The 20,260-nt window shown below is 44.9% G+C and overlaps 2 long non-coding RNA genes across 3 annotated transcripts; one reads left to right on the top strand and one right to left on the bottom strand.

The window, feature by feature from the left end:
- Nucleotides 1-5,013: 5,013 nt before the first annotated feature.
- LOC140684593 (uncharacterized) lies at nt 5,014-13,753 on the top strand. Of its 2 annotated transcripts, none has more exons than XR_012057051.1 (2): nt 5,014-8,641; nt 8,893-13,753. It is a non-coding gene; the product is annotated as an uncharacterized lncRNA (long non-coding RNA). The 2 variants fall into 2 exon arrangements; XR_012057050.1 differs by having other exon boundaries at nt 8,828-13,753.
- On the bottom strand, nt 13,299-19,641 carry LOC140684594 (uncharacterized). The gene is made up of 2 exons (XR_012057052.1): nt 15,954-19,641; nt 13,299-13,484 (listed from the first exon to the last, which is right to left on the bottom strand). It is a non-coding gene; the product is annotated as an uncharacterized lncRNA (long non-coding RNA).
- Between the last annotated feature and the right edge of the window lie 619 nt (nt 19,642-20,260).

Here is a 20,260-nt window from a genome sequence, read left to right as displayed (position 1 = left end):
TTCTCGGTGCGCAGGTAACCGGAGCGCAGTGCGTGAGCCAGATAAAGCAGCGACAAGTTCAAATTGCGTGGCCTAATTATTAAAATCTTATCATGGGGAAGGAGGAAAGTTATTTTGTCTATCTTGAGCCCTTAAGGGAACCAAAAAGTCGAAGGCAGCTTTAGCTTGGGCTGGGGGCGGCAACGCTAGGATCGCAGGGATGGATTCCTCCGCGGCGGTTCCAGAGGCTGAACACAGGACACTGAGGAAGAAGCCGAACTGACCCTGATCCTCATCCCGAAATCCACTAGAAAATTTTTTTCCTCCTTTAACTGAAAAGCCACCGAGATCCTTAAATAGTTCTTAAACACTGGGCTGTCACGTGACCAGACCTGCGGGTCTTTTTAACTGGATGTGCTCTATTACTTTTGAAAGTGTATTGGTCTTGATGAAGAACGGAATTTAAAAAAAAAAAAATACGAGCTTATCTTTTCCATATTGTTTTTCCTCCCCATGTTTTCAAGAACTGGAAGAGATGGGAAGTGATTCTTGGTGCTTGTTCAGAATAGCTTTGTGGCCCTTTAAAGACTGAGAATTTCCCCTTTATATTTTTAGATGCATTTTTAATCAGACCTTCTGGTCTAAATGACTGTATGATTTATCTAAGGTTACAAATTAAAGTACTTCTTAGCAACAATTCACTCTGAGACCAGAAAAAATCAGGCCAGCTTGTCCTGCTCTCAGCTGTTCGGCACTATTTTCATACCAGAGTTTTCATCTGGTGGGGAATTTTAGCAGAGCTCAGATTTAGTCTAATGAGTTAATAAGTCAATTATTTTAAGCTTTGATTTTTAATACCTTCATTTGGCCTTTTAGCTATTTTCTTCCCTGAGATCATTATCACTTGTGTTATTTTTGGCCAATATTTTAGACCTCACTGTTTTCTCAATAAGGTGATTTTATTATCTATTTACTTATTTCTGCTCTGACCCAGTGGTCAAGGCACATAGGGTGTGTAATACTGGGGCTCCACAGTGAAGGAGGTTTAATAGAGATAAAAGCAGTCCAATCTGGTAAACATCAAGGCAAGTGAAAACAGATAATAACAAGAGCTGCTTGCTGGGAAATCCTGACTCGAAGGCAGCTGGCAGAGAAATTCAAGCGGAAGAAAAAAGGGTTTTTTTAAATGCCAGAGCTGGTCAGAGCTGGCTGAATCCACATTTGCTTAGCAATCAAGATACTTTGCCAAGCTGAGGCACACCAGAAAAACAAACAAATGGCTCTGGGGACCTGAGAGAGAAGACACCTGGAACTGGGCAGATCCGGATCCAATTAAGACTCCCTTTCCAGCAGGGCAAACACAAGTGTGAAGGACTTACCTCCTACAGAACATATGCTGGGTTGCTGGGTTGGTTTTTTCTTTCACTTGTTTTGGTATGTATTTAAAGGTAACCCAAATGAGTTTTAATTTAAACCTCTCCATACCCTCTTTCAAGCTTAGCTTGTAGAGACTTTTCCCACTGTTTCAGGTTTGGTCTTCCCCAGGCTCAAGTCTGAGTACTTTTGGGCAGCTCTTTCTAGATTGCTGTTTCTGGCTCTGACCACCTAGGACATGATGAGGTGGGACAGAAGATAGAGGAGGGAAATTACAAATCTAAAAGAGCTCAGTTTGGGGCAAATAAAAATCCCGCTATTCTGTTATCCTGCTATAGCCTGTAGGCAAAAGTACAAGTCAGCTCACTCCAAGTTACTCCATGTGATAAAAAAAGACACAAGAAAACAGAGGCTGTAGGGGGAAAATGGCTCTCTGCCACTTGCACGGTTTTGACATTAGCCCTGTACAATTAAATAAGCTAATATTGTTGTTTTGATTTGTGGCTCAGAGAACTGAGTTAGTGATTACATTAGCAAGCAATAGCAGTGTAGCCATATGCCTTACAGGATAAATCAATCCTGTTTGGTTTAACAACTGCATTTTAGTTTCAATTTTTCAAATTCCATAACTTTGAGTAGCCAAATATGTCATATTTTTCAATCTTATTTTTATCCTCATTCTTATATAATTAAAAAAATGTTAGAAAATATCAGCCCTCCAACAGAGTTATGGTTTTGGCCAGGTTGAAAGCTGATCATTTATTCTGAGATGATTTCCAGTACTTTCCTTCTTTCACTCAAACAGCCATACTGTGCATCTCATACATACCTGCATGACATTGTCCAGCAGGGGTCCAAGTTCAGTCCAAGGGAGCCAGCTGCAGAAGAAACACCAGCAGAAGGTGAACATAAGGAAGAGATGGTGTCAAAAATAGAGTGCACCAGTGGTTCCTCAGAATATGGTGAGAAAATTCCTTACTGGGAGGTATTTCAGTCATGGCTTTGAGTGGGCTGACAAATTTTTCTTCCAAGCAAATTTAAGATGAAGGGGAATTTTGATACTGTGGATTAGACAAGATAACATTTAAATATGCCTTCCAAATAATAGATTCTATTATTAAGAAGTAGCTGAGGTAGCAGTTACTCAGGAAGAAGTGTGGACGGCTACATAGAAGAGGCACAGGCAGGGAATTGGCTTTCCCCTCTCCAGAAACGGCACTCTGGCTTCATGGAATGGGCAAAGCATGAACGGGAAGACTCCAGTTTAAATAAGGAGGAGGATGCATATGAATCACTCCTCTTGGCTACTGGCCACCTGTTTTGAAGAAAGAGTGTTTCTAAGTGCTGAGCAGCTCAGCCCGTGGTGTTCACCCAGGACACATGGACAGGATGATGGGGCTGCAGCTCAGTCTGCCCCATCACCAGGGCAAGCTGTCAAAGCTTTCAGAAAGTCTAATCAAATTATCAGACAATCTTCCTTTTGATACATTTTTTACTGACAATCCCAAAGATATTGAAGAAACAAAAAAAAGCATGGATTTCCGCTATAAAAAGCATTGCAAAACCCTGTCCCTACTAGGTTCATTTGTAATTCCATCAATTATATTTTAAAATTCCTGCTAACCAACTTTCTTTGCCATTCTATAACTCCATTATAAACAATTATCCAGACCCGTGTTACCACTTTTTCTGAAGATACTTTGCTATTATGCTTGTCTTCAAACACCTGGCACAGCAGCTCCTGTATTAAAAACACAGTGACTCTTAAAGGCCTTGAGAGCCAGCCTACTCTGGTTGGGATTCTCCGAGCCTCTGAACTTCCTGGATGGAAAAAAATCACTGCTTACCTTGTTTTTGTGCTGAAAAAAGGAATGAATGACTGTTCTACACAAACAGCAGTTTCTACTTACATCCAGAACTCCCCAATGTTCTCACCAGTTCTTTTGTTTCATTTGTGACAATATGTCAGCCACCCAATGTGCAGTTCCATTTCTAAAAATTTGGGGGTTGAAGCCTCATTCTTAGCAAGTACCTTTGTATTTTGAAACAAGAGCAGAAGCCATGATGGTGTGCATTGCCAGCAGCATGTGTTATCACACTGCAGCTCAGCAAAGTTTTTCAAATGATGGCAGAACATGCTGGCTGCTTCTGTTTACACAGAAGACCTAATTTTGGCGAGTTCTCAAATTTCATCCATTGGATATACAAACAGGTAGCCAATCTGTTTTATTCTGTACTTATCAATAAAGGACTATAAAGTCCTTTATTAAAAACACACAGCATCATACGAATGGCAGGAAGGCCATAAACTGAGCTGCAGGCAAACCTGCCCTTCACCCTGGCAGCTTGCCAGGGCAGGACTTGACTTTAGCAGAAGCAAGAATATGGTTGTGCATTGCTTGGCCAGCCCAAGAGAGAGCCCGTGTCAGCCAAATGTACTGTCTGGTAACATGGATCTGTATAGTCAGTGCCCAGGCAGGAATCACTGCTGAGATGTTGAGTACCTTCAGATCTGTAGAGTCAGTGGCTGAGAGAAGGGGTTAGTCTGTGCCAGTCCACTTAATCTACTTAGCTCTTCCTATTTTCTTTATTTTGCACTTTACTGCTTCTTTGATCTCTGCCTCTTCTGCTCAACACCATTTCCACAGTTACTAAATGCTAAACACGTAGACTGAACAGGAAATAAAAATTAAAAAGCTGTCATAATCAGAATTAGCAGGGTAAGACCAAAAAAAGCTTTCAGGTGTCACACTTTGTCCAGCCCTGCTCTCTGGAACAGTTTCCCAGCTTTCCCCAGGACATTTCAGTCTGTTATTTCTTTCTTCAAATCATGCCTGAAAGCCCTTCTTTCCCCTTCAGATCTCAATTAGCTTTCTCAGTGAAATGGCTGTAGCTCCATGTGCAAAAGGAGTGACACAAAACCTGAGTGCCCTACCTGGATCTAGGACAATGGTGGCCTTTAAAGAAATGGCAAGGCAGTTATCTTCAGAGTGCTGAGCTGTACCTGTGCTAGCACTTAACCTTTACTTCCCCAATCACACAGGTACAATAGTTAGACCTTGCTGATTTTGTTATTCCTTTGGAATAAGTTTCCTTAAAACAGCGTAGCCACAAGGGTGTAATGAGGTGCACAGCTGGGCAAAGCTTTCTGAGCAGCAGGAGGAAAAAGAAAGAACATATTGCTCTGAGCCTACAAATGACTGATCTCCAGTCATTCAAATGGCTAAAGATTAAGGACTCACCCAACTAGATCAGGAAAAAAACCACCCCCACCCCCCCCACCAAAAAAACCCCAACCCAAACCTAAACAAACAAAAAACCCCAAAAACAACAACAACAAAACCCACTTGCAACCACTAAAAAACTACCAAATTTGAGGAATACCAGGCAAAAACAGCAGGGGGAAAAAAGGGATAAGGGAGTAATATTTATATCTTATATGCTGCATTTTCTCTCTGCCTTCCTATTCTACCATGGAACAAAGAAACCACTAGTCATTCTGTAGGAGACTACAGAACTTTTATTTTAAAATGGAGCTCCTTAATCAGAGGTACTTAGAGCTCTTTTCCCACCTCAAGAACTGAAAAAAGGCTGCTGCTTTTTTTTTGTTTTGTTTTGTTTTTTTGTGCCTGGAAGCCTACAGAACCCAGACTTGCCAACACAGCACTAAAAGAAGTTGATTTTGCTTGAAATGGGCTATATTAATCTTCTTGCCTTAAATGCAGCACATTCTGCTAGTCATGTGTACACATTATAGATCAAACAAAATCAATTGCTCCATTCTATCAATTCTACCCAAGGGAAAACATAGCAACAACATGATATAAATTCACCTCTGAAATTCTCTTCCCAACACTTTTTAAAATATATTAACAGTAAACCAAAGTATTCCGGTCACTACAATTCTACAATTAGATATCCACTGTCAGTCTAGCATCACTCTGTCCACTTTAACATAAACACACCTTAAAGATTCCAAGTACTCCTGTGATTCCTGTGCACAGCCACCATGGCATTCAGCACACTAACTTTAAAGCCTACTTAATCTCCTGTTCCAAAGACTGATACAAAGGAGTGTTGCACACAGGGAAGGACAGAGAAGAAGGTTACTCTAATATCCAAATAATTTGTTTTCTCTGCATTTAACTCAGATATAAATTAATTGGAGAAAGCACTGGTTATATTTTTATATGTTAGAGAGCATAAGAGCAGCAAATTCACTGCCAACACTGTATAGCCACCACAAAACATATACCTTCCCCAGCCTCAAACACCTTCAACTTATTACCATTTAGAAATAGGTAAAGGGAGAAGGAAGGTCTGATCATGCCTTAACCTAAAATAACGTTTTGCTTTGTCAGGTTAATTATATGTTCTGACATAAGAAGCTGAAATTAGCAGACGATTTTCCCTTGGGTTGCCCAGACACCGTAGAATGAATCATGCCCGCTCTTGTGCTGCACCCGGGACCGCGGAGAACGAGGGATGGAAAGACCAACATATTTATTTCCTTGCTCTGATCCCTGTGGCTAGAGAGTCATAGCTATGATCTGGCTTTGTAGGGGCTGTGATGTGGCTGGCTGGTATTGCTGTCATCCCAAGTGTGGCAGAAATGGCCATCAACTACCAATGGGTGCATTTCCACTGTCACAAAGGCATATTCACTGCTTTCCTTTGATCCTAGTGTGAACCCATGGTACTAGAGTTTCTCAAAATGTCACTGAAACTTTCTGAAATTAATTTGACATGACAACAGTGTTCAACACAGGGCATTCTCCTCGGAAAAAATACAGCCAGATGTTTTAGCACTTTAAATATATAAAAAACACACCCCAAGTAACTAAGATGCCCTCCTCCTCCTTACAGCTATTTAGCCCAAGATACCCTGAAGTTAGCCTGTGTCTTAAATCTTAGAGCACCCAGACACATATTTTGCTTGTCTCGTTCTTGTTTTTTTATACCTAAAGTTCTCCTCGCATTTTGTTTCCATGGCGGCTGCTTTTCAACTATTCCCGCTTTCAGACCCCTTTTCCCCTCGTCCATTCACGCTGTTAAAAGCTCCCTAGCGGGTGCAGCAGAGCAGCCTGCAGTTACCTCCGTGCGCCCCTGCCCTCTTCCCTCGTTCCTGGGGCTGCTCCTGCCGAGCCGCGCCTGCTCCTCCTCCTCTCCCGGAGCTCCCTCTGCTGTTGGACGGAGCTGCGGGCCCGCGGGAAGCCCGAGCGCTGCTGCCGGAGCAGGATGGATCTCCGGCGGGGCAGGATAAATAAAGGAGCAGCATCCTTGCTGCTCGCCCCGCAGGGCTGTTCTTTCTGTCCGAGTGTCAGAGCAATAGGGAAATTTGCCTTCGTGTTCTGTCTCCAGCTGTTTAGAGTAGGACATGAGCACAATGGTGTGGAGTACCTGCAGTCCCAAACTGCTGATTAATTACAAGAGGTACTATAGGAAAGGAAGGGGGAAACTCTGCCAAAATTTATAAGTGAAAAATAAGGCCCTAGCCTATGAAAGCCATGTGCTTTTTCTGCGTGCTGTAGGCAGACTGGCCTCACACTATGACAGCCTTGCTGGAGGGCACCTACACACTGCAGGTGCCTGGAGGTGTGTGCCAGGCCATGCTGAGATGTAAGCCCCCAGCCCATGGCACATGGGCATGGGGAGGGGTGATGCTCATTCTCCCACTTTCCCATTGCTCTCTGCAGAGCTATCCCCTCGCCATGTGGCACACAGGTGCCTCACTAGTGGCAAGATGCTCAGCAGCTCTCACTCTGCTGCGCTTTGGGATTCCCAGGATTGGAGAAAGAGAGCACAAGACACCCATTTAGCAGCAGTGAGAGGGCTAGCCTCAAAACCTGCCAGTACTTGTGCTGGTTTCTGCAGGGGCAGAGCCACGCTGCCCTGGTGCCCAGGGATGGCTCCACTCCCACCCTGAGGAATGTGACACGGAAAGGCACAGAGCTGTCCCCTGCTAGCGCTGCCACCTTGGCACACTTGTTGCATTTGCCTTGGTATGTTGCCATAGGAACTACAGCCCCAGCATCTGCTCCTGCTGCTCCCTGCCATGCTGCCTCTGCACCCCACTGGGCTCAGCCCACTTCTGCTTCTCTGCCAGCCTGATCGTGCCTCCCCCTCACTCACGAACTCCCTGCCTCATCCTCTTTTTTGGGTGACAATCAGATTACTGCTGTAGCAGTTAATTATTGCATTAGTTATAATTTGCCTATTCATTTGTCTTTCTTCTTCCCTCCCACCTTGGAATAATTCCATCTCTCCATCCTTTCCCCCTTCACACTACCTCTGCTGTTTGACTCCCGTCCCCTTTTCTCTTGCACTCCTCAGGCACACAAAGCTTTGCTGCACTGCTCTACCCTTTCCTTCTTCTTTATCTCCCTACTACTCACATCTTCTGTGCTCTCTCCTAACACTTCTTGCTCCATCCTCTGTCCCAGTCCTCCTACAGTTTCCTTCACTTTAGACCCCCTGCCTACCATCTCAGGTTACTGTTTCACACAGGTCTTCTCTTTCTTCTACCCCTGTGCAAGGGTACTGCCAGCTTCTCCTGGGTCTGAGCCAGGCTTGTTCCTCTCCTGTACTCTTCCTGGCTCTTATACAGTCAACGGCATTACTCTGCTTCTACTAATCCAAATACCCCAGAAACTGTATTTTCTTCCACCTTTTTTAGCCTGACTCAATTCTTCACAGCTCCAAATCATCACTGTCCTCCAGGCTCCTTTATCAAGACTTCTAAGGTAAGCATCTTATAATTTCCCTTTGTCCCTAAATCCCACCCTTACATACCTTTCTTCTTCCTTGTTCTCTGAATGGGAGAATCCAACCACCATCACAGCTAACTCTACCCTCAGCCTAACAACCTTGATCTATACCTTTATTCCAGTGCTTGCACCATTAAGTTTAACAGCCTTTCACTCCTCCATCTCTATCCTCATCCCTCTGGTTGTGTCACTGCTTCTGGTGCCATTAATTACAAGTTCCCTTTGAAGCTGTATTCCTTTCTGTCTTATGGAATTGCTTTTATTCTCTGCTGCCTTCTTTCTTTCCACAAAGACCCTTGGACCAGGATCCAGTGTCCTCCTTCTAATCCCCAGGCACATTATTCATCATTCCTTGCCCTCATCTGTTCTCTGCCCTCTCCACCTGGGAGTCTCCAGCAAGCCTATCTACTCCTTCCTCCCTTGTGAAGGACAAGATATCTCCTGGGTGACCTTCTGGAGACCACCTCATCTGCCTGGAGGGCTTCAGCTAACATCTACAGCTCTGCTGGTCCCCACTCCTGGTGGGTGTCTCTCCACCTTGCATGTCAGCCAACCCCTATCCTTTCCTGGATGAACTGAGTGCTGCTCACATCACCTCCTCTGATTCTTTTACTTTTCCTTGCAAATCCCTTGCATTTGCACACTCTGTTTTCCTACTAGAAGCATGACTCTTTCTTGCTTTGTTTCTTTTGCTTCCACTTCTCCAGCTTCATTTCACCACCAAAAAACCACCAGTGGTCATGAAATTGTAACATTTAAACATTTGCTGCAGGACATGCAGGAGGGTGCATATAAGAGAACACATAAGGATATTTATTCTAAAGGCAAGTAATTTTCCACTTGTATTATATTTTCATACATACTTCAGACCATCTGTGGAAAGCTGTAAAATGACTAGCTGGAAACATATTATAAAATTGTGTTATTTTACTTAAAACATTAATTTAGCAGACTCAGATCTGAAAACTCAGCAAAACTTGAACAGTTTTCTTGCATTTCCCAATTTTGCTCATCTTTTAACAACAACAAGGTTTCATAATTTAATGTGACCCAGAGTCTTTCCCTACCATCTGTGACTCTTGAACCCACATTTGGCTGCTAGCTTGGCATGTGTTACATTTTCCTGTAGTCTTAGGTACGTATGTTCTTGTTAATGCAGCCTGCAATAATTTGCATGTGTGTTCTCAAGTAAGGAAAAGTGAGGCCACACTTCATTATTCTGTAATGACACCTCTGGACCCTGAGATCAGTACATACCAAGTCTTTTTTGGTTTTGATTTTGTTTGTTTGCAGTGTTCATTTAGGTGCTTTTTGCACGCTGTGTTGTCCTGCTATCTATATATTTGGACTCAGATTTCCAGCTTTGAACACTCCCTGTCCATTGGAACAGCATCCTGCATACAGTTGAAGTTAGCTTTGTGACCATCTCTTTCTTGCTTCCCAGTATTTGAGAAAGCTTGTTATATCTATGTAGTTTCAAAATGCCATTTTGTGGCAATTCTGGCCTGGAGGAGACTGGCAGCTTTATGTTCCTGGTTTTCCCTATATGCCATTTCTATACTACTCCCTGTATAAAATTTCTATACTTTAGTTCCAAACTTCTGGAAGAAGAGACTGTCTGTGCTGTTAGCTCTCAACCACTTTTTTTTTTTTTTTTCTTCCTTATATAGAACAGCTTGTCTTACCTGTGCTTACTGCAGAATTTCTTCTCCACATCTGAATACCAGTTGTTGAACGTGTCTTTAAACACTTCTTGCACACTCTCTATGTGTGTGCCTTTTCCCTTCTTTGTTCCTTTGTCTTTCTACTTCAAAACCAGCCATTCCTGTCTTTCCTGTATGAGGAAAAAATTCAAGTTAAGTGCAATATATGGTGAGGAGTAGGTACCCAAACTTTCAAATTACACAACCCTATGCTTGATGCTGCTGTGGCATGAGCTCTCTGGTACTCACATACATTGTCCTCCTGATTTGCAGTTGCTTCCACTGCAAACCCCTTTGCTTAGATGGCTAATCAGTAAATCTGAATATTTATAAAATGACAAATAAATGTTACTAAATCCACAGTAAATTCATTGAAAACAGCCTAACTTTTCCAATTTATGCCCACTTACTATGCCATTTTTTCTAGGTTTCCTGTAGTGACAGTGGTCCGTCACAATTCCTCCAGAGACACAACCTTCACATATGTTGAGTTCCTACACATTAATTGTGGTGGGAGTAGTTGGCTCCAGTAGGCAAAGTTTTTCATTCAGAGCTTGTTTGCAGAACCAGAAATTAATCTCCAGGGGTTTAAGACAGTCCCACAGCCTCATGCCCAGCCCCAGGGAATGCACATTTCCCCCTTCTTTTATAACTAGATTCTGTTTTACTCATAAACCTCTTGATAACAAGCAGCAGCTGCACAGAGCAGTGGCAGCTTGTGAGTGAAGAAGGATGTTTCTTGTGCAAGAGGGAAGAGCCAAAATGCACCTAAGGAAGAGCTCCAGGAAGGATTGGACAGTCAGTGTCTTGTGATTAAATAAGGACTCCACATCAGGACTACTCAGATGGGAAGCACTGTCTAAATTTGGAAGTCTGGAAATTAGGATTGGCAATTGAAAACGGGGAATGACTAGGGGAGATGGTGTGACTAGTACCCTCCTCCAGGGGGAGGTGTGTGCTGGGAAAGGACAGACAATTGGAGTACATGTCAGGGAACAGACAAGTCCTTTGAAACGCAGGTTCTATTCTTGCAATATTCCCCATTAAATTTTCCATCATAAGTCCAATAATTCTATGTGCACTGGCCAGCTCTTTGTGGTAACATCAGATATCAGGCAAATGTTTCCTTCTATTGTCTTTGCATCTCCCAAAGGACCTTTGGTTTGAGTTTCTTTGCCAGCAAATAAGCAGCAAAAGGAGTTGACAGATCAAGCTCAGTGATGATGGTAGGGATGAGCTGACCATGTTAGTGGTTGCTGTTTATTCTTCTCTGAACAAAGTACAACCAGTTTTCACAGAGCTGCATGAACAGGAAGGAAGAGCTGATCTCCGCTTTAAGCATGTATTGAACAGGGATGAACTCCTAGCTTGAGAAACTGGGGCTGGTGGTAGCTGAAGATCCCTTAAATTAAGACACATTTCACTCTTTTTGTGTTACTTACTCCTGTGTGGATTTCCTACATCTAGGTGAGCAGAATGTGTCTCAGAAATTGTAGCTTGGTTTGCTTGGTTTGCCAGGGAGAAGGACAAGGTGAGTTACACACTGCTGGTGTCCAGGCTGTTGGAAACACAAGGAAAGGAGGGTGCTCTCCTCCCCTTTTGTTTGCCTGCACACACCAGGTAGGCTGTGTTCTTACCTCCTTCTTTTCGGCTTGGAAAGAACAGGAGGAGCAGAGGAGAGATGGTCTTTCCACTCAACTCAGTTAGCAGAGCCACTACATACAGCAAAATTCCCAGATCATTGAGCTCACATTAGTGTAAGACACTTATATTTTCCTTTTCCAGAGCTAGATCATTTGGAAAAAAGGCAAGTCACTATACCCAAACACTTGCTGTGTTCTCTGTAGCAAATCCATGGCTGAATTGGAGTTTGCAGTTTGTCTCAAAGCTAATACAAAATCTGCCTTTCAAGTGCAGTAGGCATTAAAGGGGAGTGGTACATGCACCTCTGGAATGCCAACCTGCCAGATCCCACCTGGTTTGGACACAGCAGTGTCTTTGCTCAACATGGTACAAGAATTTTTAGAACATAGAAAAGCAAGAATGGATCAGACACACAGTTACTGGATCTCCACTTTTTCAAGATTTTTCCCCAGTCCATTCACTTGAGTTTTGTGGATTTTTCCTTACTGTTCCAAATCAAGTGTGTACAGGCTTGAAAAATGCTAATAGAGGTCTTTGAAAACCCTGAATGCAGCCAATGGAGAGAACTGAACTCTCCCACCTGGACAGACACAATTGTGCATTGACACCTGCAGACCAAAGCTTATGAATTCACTTTCTGTCTCTAGGAATTTGAAGGTAGGAAGCAGCATTTTATTGCACCTCTGGTAAACCAGTGCCTGGCACAGCTTCACAAAGGACATGGATCAGCAGCCAGAGGGGCTTGCAGATATGACATAGGACCATGAGAGACCTCTCTTCTGCTAGAATAAGAACTCGAGGTAAAGCAGGATATTGTCAACAGCAAGACTCTCTTGATCTCTGTGGAAGTTGAGCAAACCTTGAGTAGCTCTGAAAACATCCCATGACACTGTTTATGAACTGCACTTGCAAAAGCTCTACCTTTATGAAACGCAATGATACTTTTATTGCAAACCTGGAAAACCTCATTCTTTGAAAGAATAGCTCCTTTTAGGTCAAGAAAGCTTCTTTTACTTCACTTGGGGTATGCAAAAGTGTCGTTGTTGAGGCAGGACGGGAATGAATAGACTTGACTCAGAAGGCTGCTGAGAGTAAAACTCTGATTTATTCAAAATACACTGCTCTTTTATACAGAGCTTCGCAAGGACCAAATCCATTGGTTCTGAAGTGAAAACAACCTAAACCATTGGTGCAGAGTGCTTGACGCACAGTGATAGAACTTAACTATAAAATATGTGAAAAACAAGAGAGATAAAGAATTATTTACATTCTCCCCAGCTCTTTCTCAGGTGTCTGCCTGGCTAGACACTCTCCGTTTCTTTCTTTGACTGAATCTGAGTCCCACACAAAAGAACCACAGAAAGCTGCATGGGTACATGATCCAGAGAGATCACATGAAGAGCACTGAAGGGAAATACAGGCCTCCCTTTCTTCCCATCATTGTGTTTGAAATATGTTTCCAATTGCCTTAGTCACAAAGCAATCACAGAAACTTGTCTACAGTGGCAAACTGAAGATGCTCAATCAGGCCACATTACAGGGTGCTACACAGCATTGAATCCTTAGTCACAACAGAAAAAACAACATCCACATGACACAACATCCACATAGGCCACAATGCACTCAGTTTCCATATGTCTTAACAGAAAAGAGAGCACAGATCTTCAAAGAAAATGAACTCTGTCTTTGGAGGATGCCCACAAACATGTTTTTTCCTCCTCTCAGATCCTTACCCAGCATCCCACCTGCCATTGTATGAAATGGGAAAGAAGGGAGGCCACCCCATGCAGCACCCAAGAGGCAAAGAGCTCATCAGCCAGACACCCTTGGCCCTTTCCACACTCCCAGCAACCTCCAGTTCCCGCAGCCCACCCTTCATCATCCATCACCTGTGTTAGTAGGCGGTTCCCTAGGTTTGAGGGCAAACAAACACTTTGCTCATATGGTTTTGAGTGTGCAACATTTAGCATTCCCAGTCTTGGTCTGCTTGCCTGAATGTCTGCTGGTTTTAACAGTTCTGCAAAGGAAAACAAAAGCAAAATTAATAAACAATGCAGCCATGGCCTCATGGTAACACAACAGCTGGAGCTGGCCACCACCACAAGGAGCAGCCTGGCATCAGTGGGCTCAGGACCTATAGTGGGAGCCCTGGCTATGAATAACTTATCTGGAAGAACAAAGAGAACTAGTAACAGACTTTCTGTCGTGCTCCAAAATCCATCAGAGATGACTGAAGCCTGTTACTGCTATATTCCCGTACTTGTTATAAAATGACTGCTATACCTAGCAGACTCTTTTCTTTTCATTAGATAACTCTTGCAGCATGAGTAGAGTAAGTAAAAACTGCAAAGGAAAAATGTTTCCTTTTTATTACTGCAAAGACACTTTGAAGATGGTCTGGCCAGGGAAGTAAACTCTCCTCAAGCTACAGCTGTTCTCTGACCTGAATGAGGGCTCCACACAGTGAGTGCTGCACAGCCGTCTGCTGAGCCTCTGGGAAGGTGTCTCAGAAATTTCCCGTTGCTTAACGGGTCAGGTGCTCAGGCAGGAAGAACTACGGCTGGAAGGGTTCGAAGTCCGGCCGAAATCCCATCAGAGGGTGGTAGGCAGAGTGTGCTAAACGGTCCCGAAACGCTGGCAAATGGCGTTTAGAGCCCGGCGCTGCCGGGCCCCTACAGCAGGTGCCGCTGCGGGCCGCTGCCCGGCCCCGCACAGCCCGGGCCCCGCTGCGGGGTTTGACCCGTGAGGGACCCGTGAGGGCGCCGGGAGGCCGCGGCAGCAGCTCTGGCGTGGCGCTGCCGCCCGGGTCGGGGCTGGGAGCGGCGGTCGGCAGGAGGCAGCCGGGAGCCGTGCGAGGGCACCACACGGGCCGGGCAGTGCTGCGCTCCGCCGCCCCGCGCCCAGCCCGGCAGGCCCGCCCCGCTGCCGGCTCCGGGCACGGCCCCGCTGCCCCGGGGCTGCCCCGGCGCGGAGCCCGCACAGGGCCGGGCCGCGCCGGGCACCGCCTGGTGCCTGCCATCGCCGCAGGTCACAGTGCAGCTCCTTTCTTGGAGGGCACGCAGGGCTTTACACCTTAAAGATCACCTTGGCACTGCACTCCGTGTCTGTCATTGCTACTCAGAAGGGTTCATGATTCATGAATTCGTGACTCGCTCCGGAAAAAGCCAATATTCTCCTGTCTTCATGACCAGCAAGAGAGGCAGCCACGGGATAAAGTGTGCCATGTTGTTAAAGTCTGCTTACACCCACACCATGAATAGCGGCAGGTTTTTAACTTCTCTTTCCTTTCTTATTGACATTTTTGGCTAGGAAGGCATTACACACTGGAATATTTAAAAAGACTAGCAGAAAGAGAAGGAAAAGCAAAGGCATGGAAGGGAAACCCCACCAAAACCAACAACAACCCCCAAACAACAATATTAGGGGTGAAAGAAGTTGCAAGGACTTCTCAGTTCATGGAATTCCTTCCCTCATGGGAGGTCCTCTACTGGACCTAACCTGTTTAGACCCTTGGCTTCACTCACCTGGTGGGGCTGGATAATCAGTGGAATCAAAGAAGTGACACTGTGCTGTGCCCCTATCTGCCAAGGCTAATGAAAATCGCTTGTGCCAGGCATCTGAACCCACAAACACGAGATTCCTTCTCCCACAAACATACTTTTCTAGTTGATAATTTTCCTTCCATCTCTTTCCTTTCAAGAACAGGAAGAAAATGCTCTCTCAGTGTCTCAGTGAGCTATGCAGTTCTCAGACCCAGCACCCAGCCCTCTGCTCGCTTCACTGCTGCAGTAGTTGTGGCTTTAACATGAACTCTCAGCAGTCACAATTCTAGCAAAATTCTTGAAAATTTGGAGATTATTTTCAACTTCTTGATATGTCTCCGAGGCCAGGATGGAAGCCAAAGTGGAAGACAGGAAGGGCCTCCAGGAAAGGAGGAGCTACTGGCAGTAGGGCAGATAAGCAGTTGCCCACCAGCCACTTCAGACACCCCAAGGCACCTGAGACTGGACAGAGCTTCCAGACACAGTACAGAGCCTCAGCAGACGGGTCCGTGCAGAAACAACTGCCAGAGTGCAGAGGGGCATGTCAGGATGTACTGGAGACCTTCAGTCTTAGAGGGTAGAATAGAGGACCAGAGATGGTGAATTCAGAGATCCATAAGGAAGGAAAAAAAAAAAAAGTATGAGCAAGTGTTGTGGTTCTCTAGATTCTCTTTTTTGTCTCTTTAGAATCTCTCTGTACTTGCAAAGTGACAGATGAAAACTGGGTATTACTCCTTGCTATCAAAGGCAGATGTGCTGTCACTGAACAGGGCAGCGTTACTCCTTCTAGTGCTGTGTGAGGGATCTCCGGCAGCACTCACCTGCTTTGCCAGAGCATTTCATGAAGTGATGCTTACCTCTGTCCTTCACTGTCTTGCCAACAGCACTCTCTGCTGCTGACCAGGTTTCTGCAAGTGCATTATTCTGTCTGTGCTGTCACCTACCTCAGCTATGTCTGTCTATTTCCTGATGACAGCTGGTGGATCCCTCAGGACTTCTGACACCTTCCTTGGGGTCACACAGTGCTCAAGCTTCAGTGTCTCCTGATGCTTTCTGTAAAGTGAACAGCACAAGCAGCCTCCTCTGCACACACATAACCAAGAGCCCCCTTCACTTCTCCCCAGCACTGCTGCCTGCTTCTCTGGCCCCCAGCCTGGGGAAATGAGCCCTCCCCACCAATTCCCATCTGTGCATAGGCAGGGGTGAAAGGGACCGTGCTGAACAAGGATGGGGTAGGAAGGTGCCCATCACACACAGGGCAGTCTGCCCTCAGCACATGACAGGGTAACAGGAATTACTTCCCTGCCAGAAGTGAGGGTGGTAGAAAGAAGGCAGCTTGTAGGTTAAGCCATAGAGGGCCTGGTGGCAGCACGGCTACATGAAAGGACTTTGCTCTGAACATTGCAGGAAATCTGGCCTCAGGGTTCTGCTTTAAACCAGCTGACACTGTTGTGTATCAAATCCAGATAATAATAACCAGGTTTAGCTTGCTCTTTTTGCCCATAAACACAAACTAGACAGAAATCTCTCTAGTCACTCTAGTGCAAGGGCATCACATGAGGCTACAGCCTGTGCCTTCCAGTCATTCAGACTCCTTCTTTCAAGGCCTTTCATGAACACAATATCCAGAGGAGAAAAGTTTTTCCTTTGTGGAACTCTATTCAGATCTCCACATATTATTGCCAGAAATCTATGTATCTCCCTATATTAATGGTTTCATTTCAATCTACTTCTTTTTTATCAGCAAAGAGAATCAATACAAGATGCCCATATTATATGATTATAGGTAAAAATTATATATAATCATTGAATTACCCAGTTCCCACTTACTGAGGCTGCACACAGCTGTCCACAGAGCTAGGGCACAGCTGATCTTAAGGTGCCTTCCAATCCAAATCATTCTATGATTTCCAGAGCAATGTAACTGTCTGCACCTGCCTTGGCTACACGTTGAGGTTTGCCTACTGGGTCTAATTCTGTGTATTATCCAGCTGAGAAACTTTCTGCTTGTTCAACTGAATTATTTTCCCAGTGTTTTGGAAAGCCTCAGCTATTGTCCAGCTTGACCTCAAAGTTGCTTTCTCAGACAGTGTCAACCTTTTTCTCCTTCCAGAAACCTTTGGTGTTGTATGAAGGATCTCAAATTTCTCCTCAGTCTGTAATGTGAGTTTCTACTCAGGGCTTTTTTTTTGTTGTTGTTGTTGTTGTTGTTGTTGTTTCAGGTTTGGGTATTTTTTTAATGGCTGCTCAATTAGACTCCTAGCCTTCCTGCAATTCATTGATCTGAGAATCCAGGTCACTGTTTCCATCAGATCTGCTTCCTGCTCCTTCTTCACTGGGGTGCTCACAGCTCTTCCTTCCTGGGCAGACCCCTGTGCTCGTAGGCTGTGCTTACAGATCCAGTACCTCCCTCCTGCTCTGGGCATCCTGTCTCCAGCTTCTCTCATGGTTTTCCTCCTGAATTACAGACAACACTCTTGACCTGAGGTTCAGTCACACAATACAAGAGCAGTGTCCCATTGCAGCATCTCTGCTGCACCGGTGCAGCTGCTGGCTGCTACAGGTGAACCTTCGCATTTTTAACTTCCCCACTTTTCCAAGGGAAGGAAGCACTTCACCTCTTGCAATTAATCTATTGACTGCGTGATAAAAGCTAATTCCTAGAGAAGTTTGTTCCTCATGCATCTCCTCTTTGAATTTCCCATTAATAATTACTCAGTCTGTCAGTCAGGTTTGTGGGGTTTTTTTTGGTTTTTTGTATTTTACCTACAAGATGATTCTATGTCTTTCTTGCTTCTCTCTGGGTTTAACGTGATAGCACACACAGACTGCACTGTGAACAAGTGAAACTGCATGTTCAAACTTCTATGGAAACCACTGACAGGCTCTATATTTTATGATTTGAAGGTATTCATAATTCAACAGGAAGCTTTCAAAGTGCATACATATGTACATTCATTCTCCCTTTTATTTGATTTAATATTTTGCCTGCTTTTCAGAGAAAGTATCTGCTCATCACATACCTGAACCATATAAAGAACTGGAAAACTGAAATTATTTGCATTTGTTTTCTTTTTTTTCTACTCACCTGTTTTTCAAGTTACATTCCAAAGAGTCTGTTTTAAATTCCTTTTCCTATTGTTTAAAGACTCATGGACATCTGTTCTGCTCCTGCTGTGCTATCTGTATCCCTGTATTGATGACTGGAATCAAAATACCCCTCTCTCTGAATAGTCCAAAGTCACTGTAAGAGGGGCCTGACCTCTGTCCTGTAATCACATTCAAAGCATTTGACCTAATTTTACAGCTGTAGATAACTGCATGGTGCTGGCAATGCTAGCAACACCTTTGCTGTACCATCAGCAAGCCCAGTATGAGGGTGAGTGGAAAGGTGAGGATGGTGATAGAGGTCTAAAAACCTCTGTAGCTTCCTATATTCTGGTTCCCAGTGTGAGATAGAGCAACTGGTATGTTCTGGGATTGCCTGAGACACTTGGGGCAATTAAACAGCCTCTAGCTGAGCCTCAGTTACCTCTGTACTTACCAGTGCCCCCCTCTGTACTTACCAGACACTTGTCCCAAACTTGCAGGGAGAGGAGGGAATGGCAGGGCTGTCCTGCAGCATGCTGACACCGTGGAAATGCCCCATGGGCTCTGGGGATGGTGGCTCTACACCCCAGCTCTGGAGGCCAGCTGGTTTCCAGGGGCTGTAATCCTCATGCCACCATGGCTTCCATGCCAGGACTCCTGTTTCAGTGCCTCAGGCAGGAAGACTTGCTCAGGAAAAAAGTGTCCCCATGCATAGCTCCCACTGCCTCACCTCCTGGCAAGTCTGTCACATAGAATTGGAGTTCATCATGCTGGGATGTCATCAGCTTGCCCTGAGCTGGGCAAGCACCCCTGGAAAAGAGACTAGAAAAAATCCAGAAGAGACTTCATTTTGTGGAACAGGACACACACTTATTTCCATACTGCCTGCAGAACATTGGTCCATTTTTAAAGCAAAACAAATACAACACACCAAGAAAAACTTTGCTGTTGCTATTATAATCAGCAAGATAAAAATAACAATTCATAGCAGCCTTACAGTACAGGGCTACTGTAAGAATTGCTGATCTAGGGCTAATTTCAGCCATGTTATTTAAGGAGTCTCTTTACCTCATGCTGGCAGCATTTGTACGGTGGTTCTGGGCACTGGAACCACATCCCAGTAGCCTGTGGGTACCTATTTTTCCATTTTGTCCAAATGCAAACTCTGGTTGAAGAGAGCAACATTTCTCACAGCTGAAACACTCTCCCCATTATGGACAGAGCTGCAGCACAGAGCATGTAACCTTAAACTGGCTTTCTGTGTGCTGGCTGTTGTGACTTGTACTGTGTCTAGCATCCCTCTGTGGCATTTTCCCAGTCCATGTCCTGGCCTGAGGACAGGCTGGGAGACCCAGCTGATCGAACCAGCTACCAGCAAGGGTCAGGAAGTCTGTGTGAGCACAGTTCTCTGAGGAAACTGCCCTAAACACTGAGATGAGACAAGTTCAGTCTTATAAAAATACATGTGGCTCCCCAGTGCTAGGGAACATTTATGTCATTTGACTCAAAACCAAAATAAAACCCCACCAAAAAAAAAAAAAAAAAAAAAAAAGGAAGAAAGACAGTGGGAACCCTCGGCTGTTACACAACATGTGCAATGCCCCCAGCCCCACAGTGCCCCAGGGCTGGAGTGGACTCTTAGAAACTGGGGGGGCATCACAGGTCCTCTAGGAGAAGTGTCTCTGTTTTAATCCTGACATCAACCACAGAAATCTGTAATTTTCAGAGTGCTTTTTTGGAGCTGTCTCTATATCTGTAGTAAGGCTGCTCAAAACGTGTAATTACTCAGACCCAACCGTCCCACAGGTGCCAAGTGAAGGACAGCCATGGCAAACTCCTCACAGCCGTATTCCTGCTCCACAGGACAGACAGGTGGGGAATGCAAGCACCCAGAATGCAGCCTCAGGTGCTCCCAGGATCTGGGACATTGCTGCCACCATGACCTGAGTCCTGTTGGCAGCTCCTATGGCACTCTCAGCAAGTGTGATGTACTTTGCCACTGCACTACTGAGGATTTTGCCCTGCCTGTGCCTGCTCTGCGAGATGCCTTACTGTGTTCTGAGTACATCTACAGCCTTGAGAGGAGCAAGGAAAATGCCACTTCACAGATATTTCTTCCTCTGACTGCTTTCCATTTTCTTGGATCCTCTTTTTGTTTTCA

This window comes from Taeniopygia guttata, chromosome 8, assembly GCF_048771995.1.
Source record: "Taeniopygia guttata chromosome 8, bTaeGut7.mat, whole genome shotgun sequence".
Classification (NCBI taxonomy): Eukaryota; Metazoa; Chordata; class Aves; order Passeriformes; family Estrildidae; genus Taeniopygia; species Taeniopygia guttata.
The sequence above is the reverse complement of the archived record's forward strand: the minus strand, read 5'-3'. Positions and strand labels throughout refer to the sequence as shown.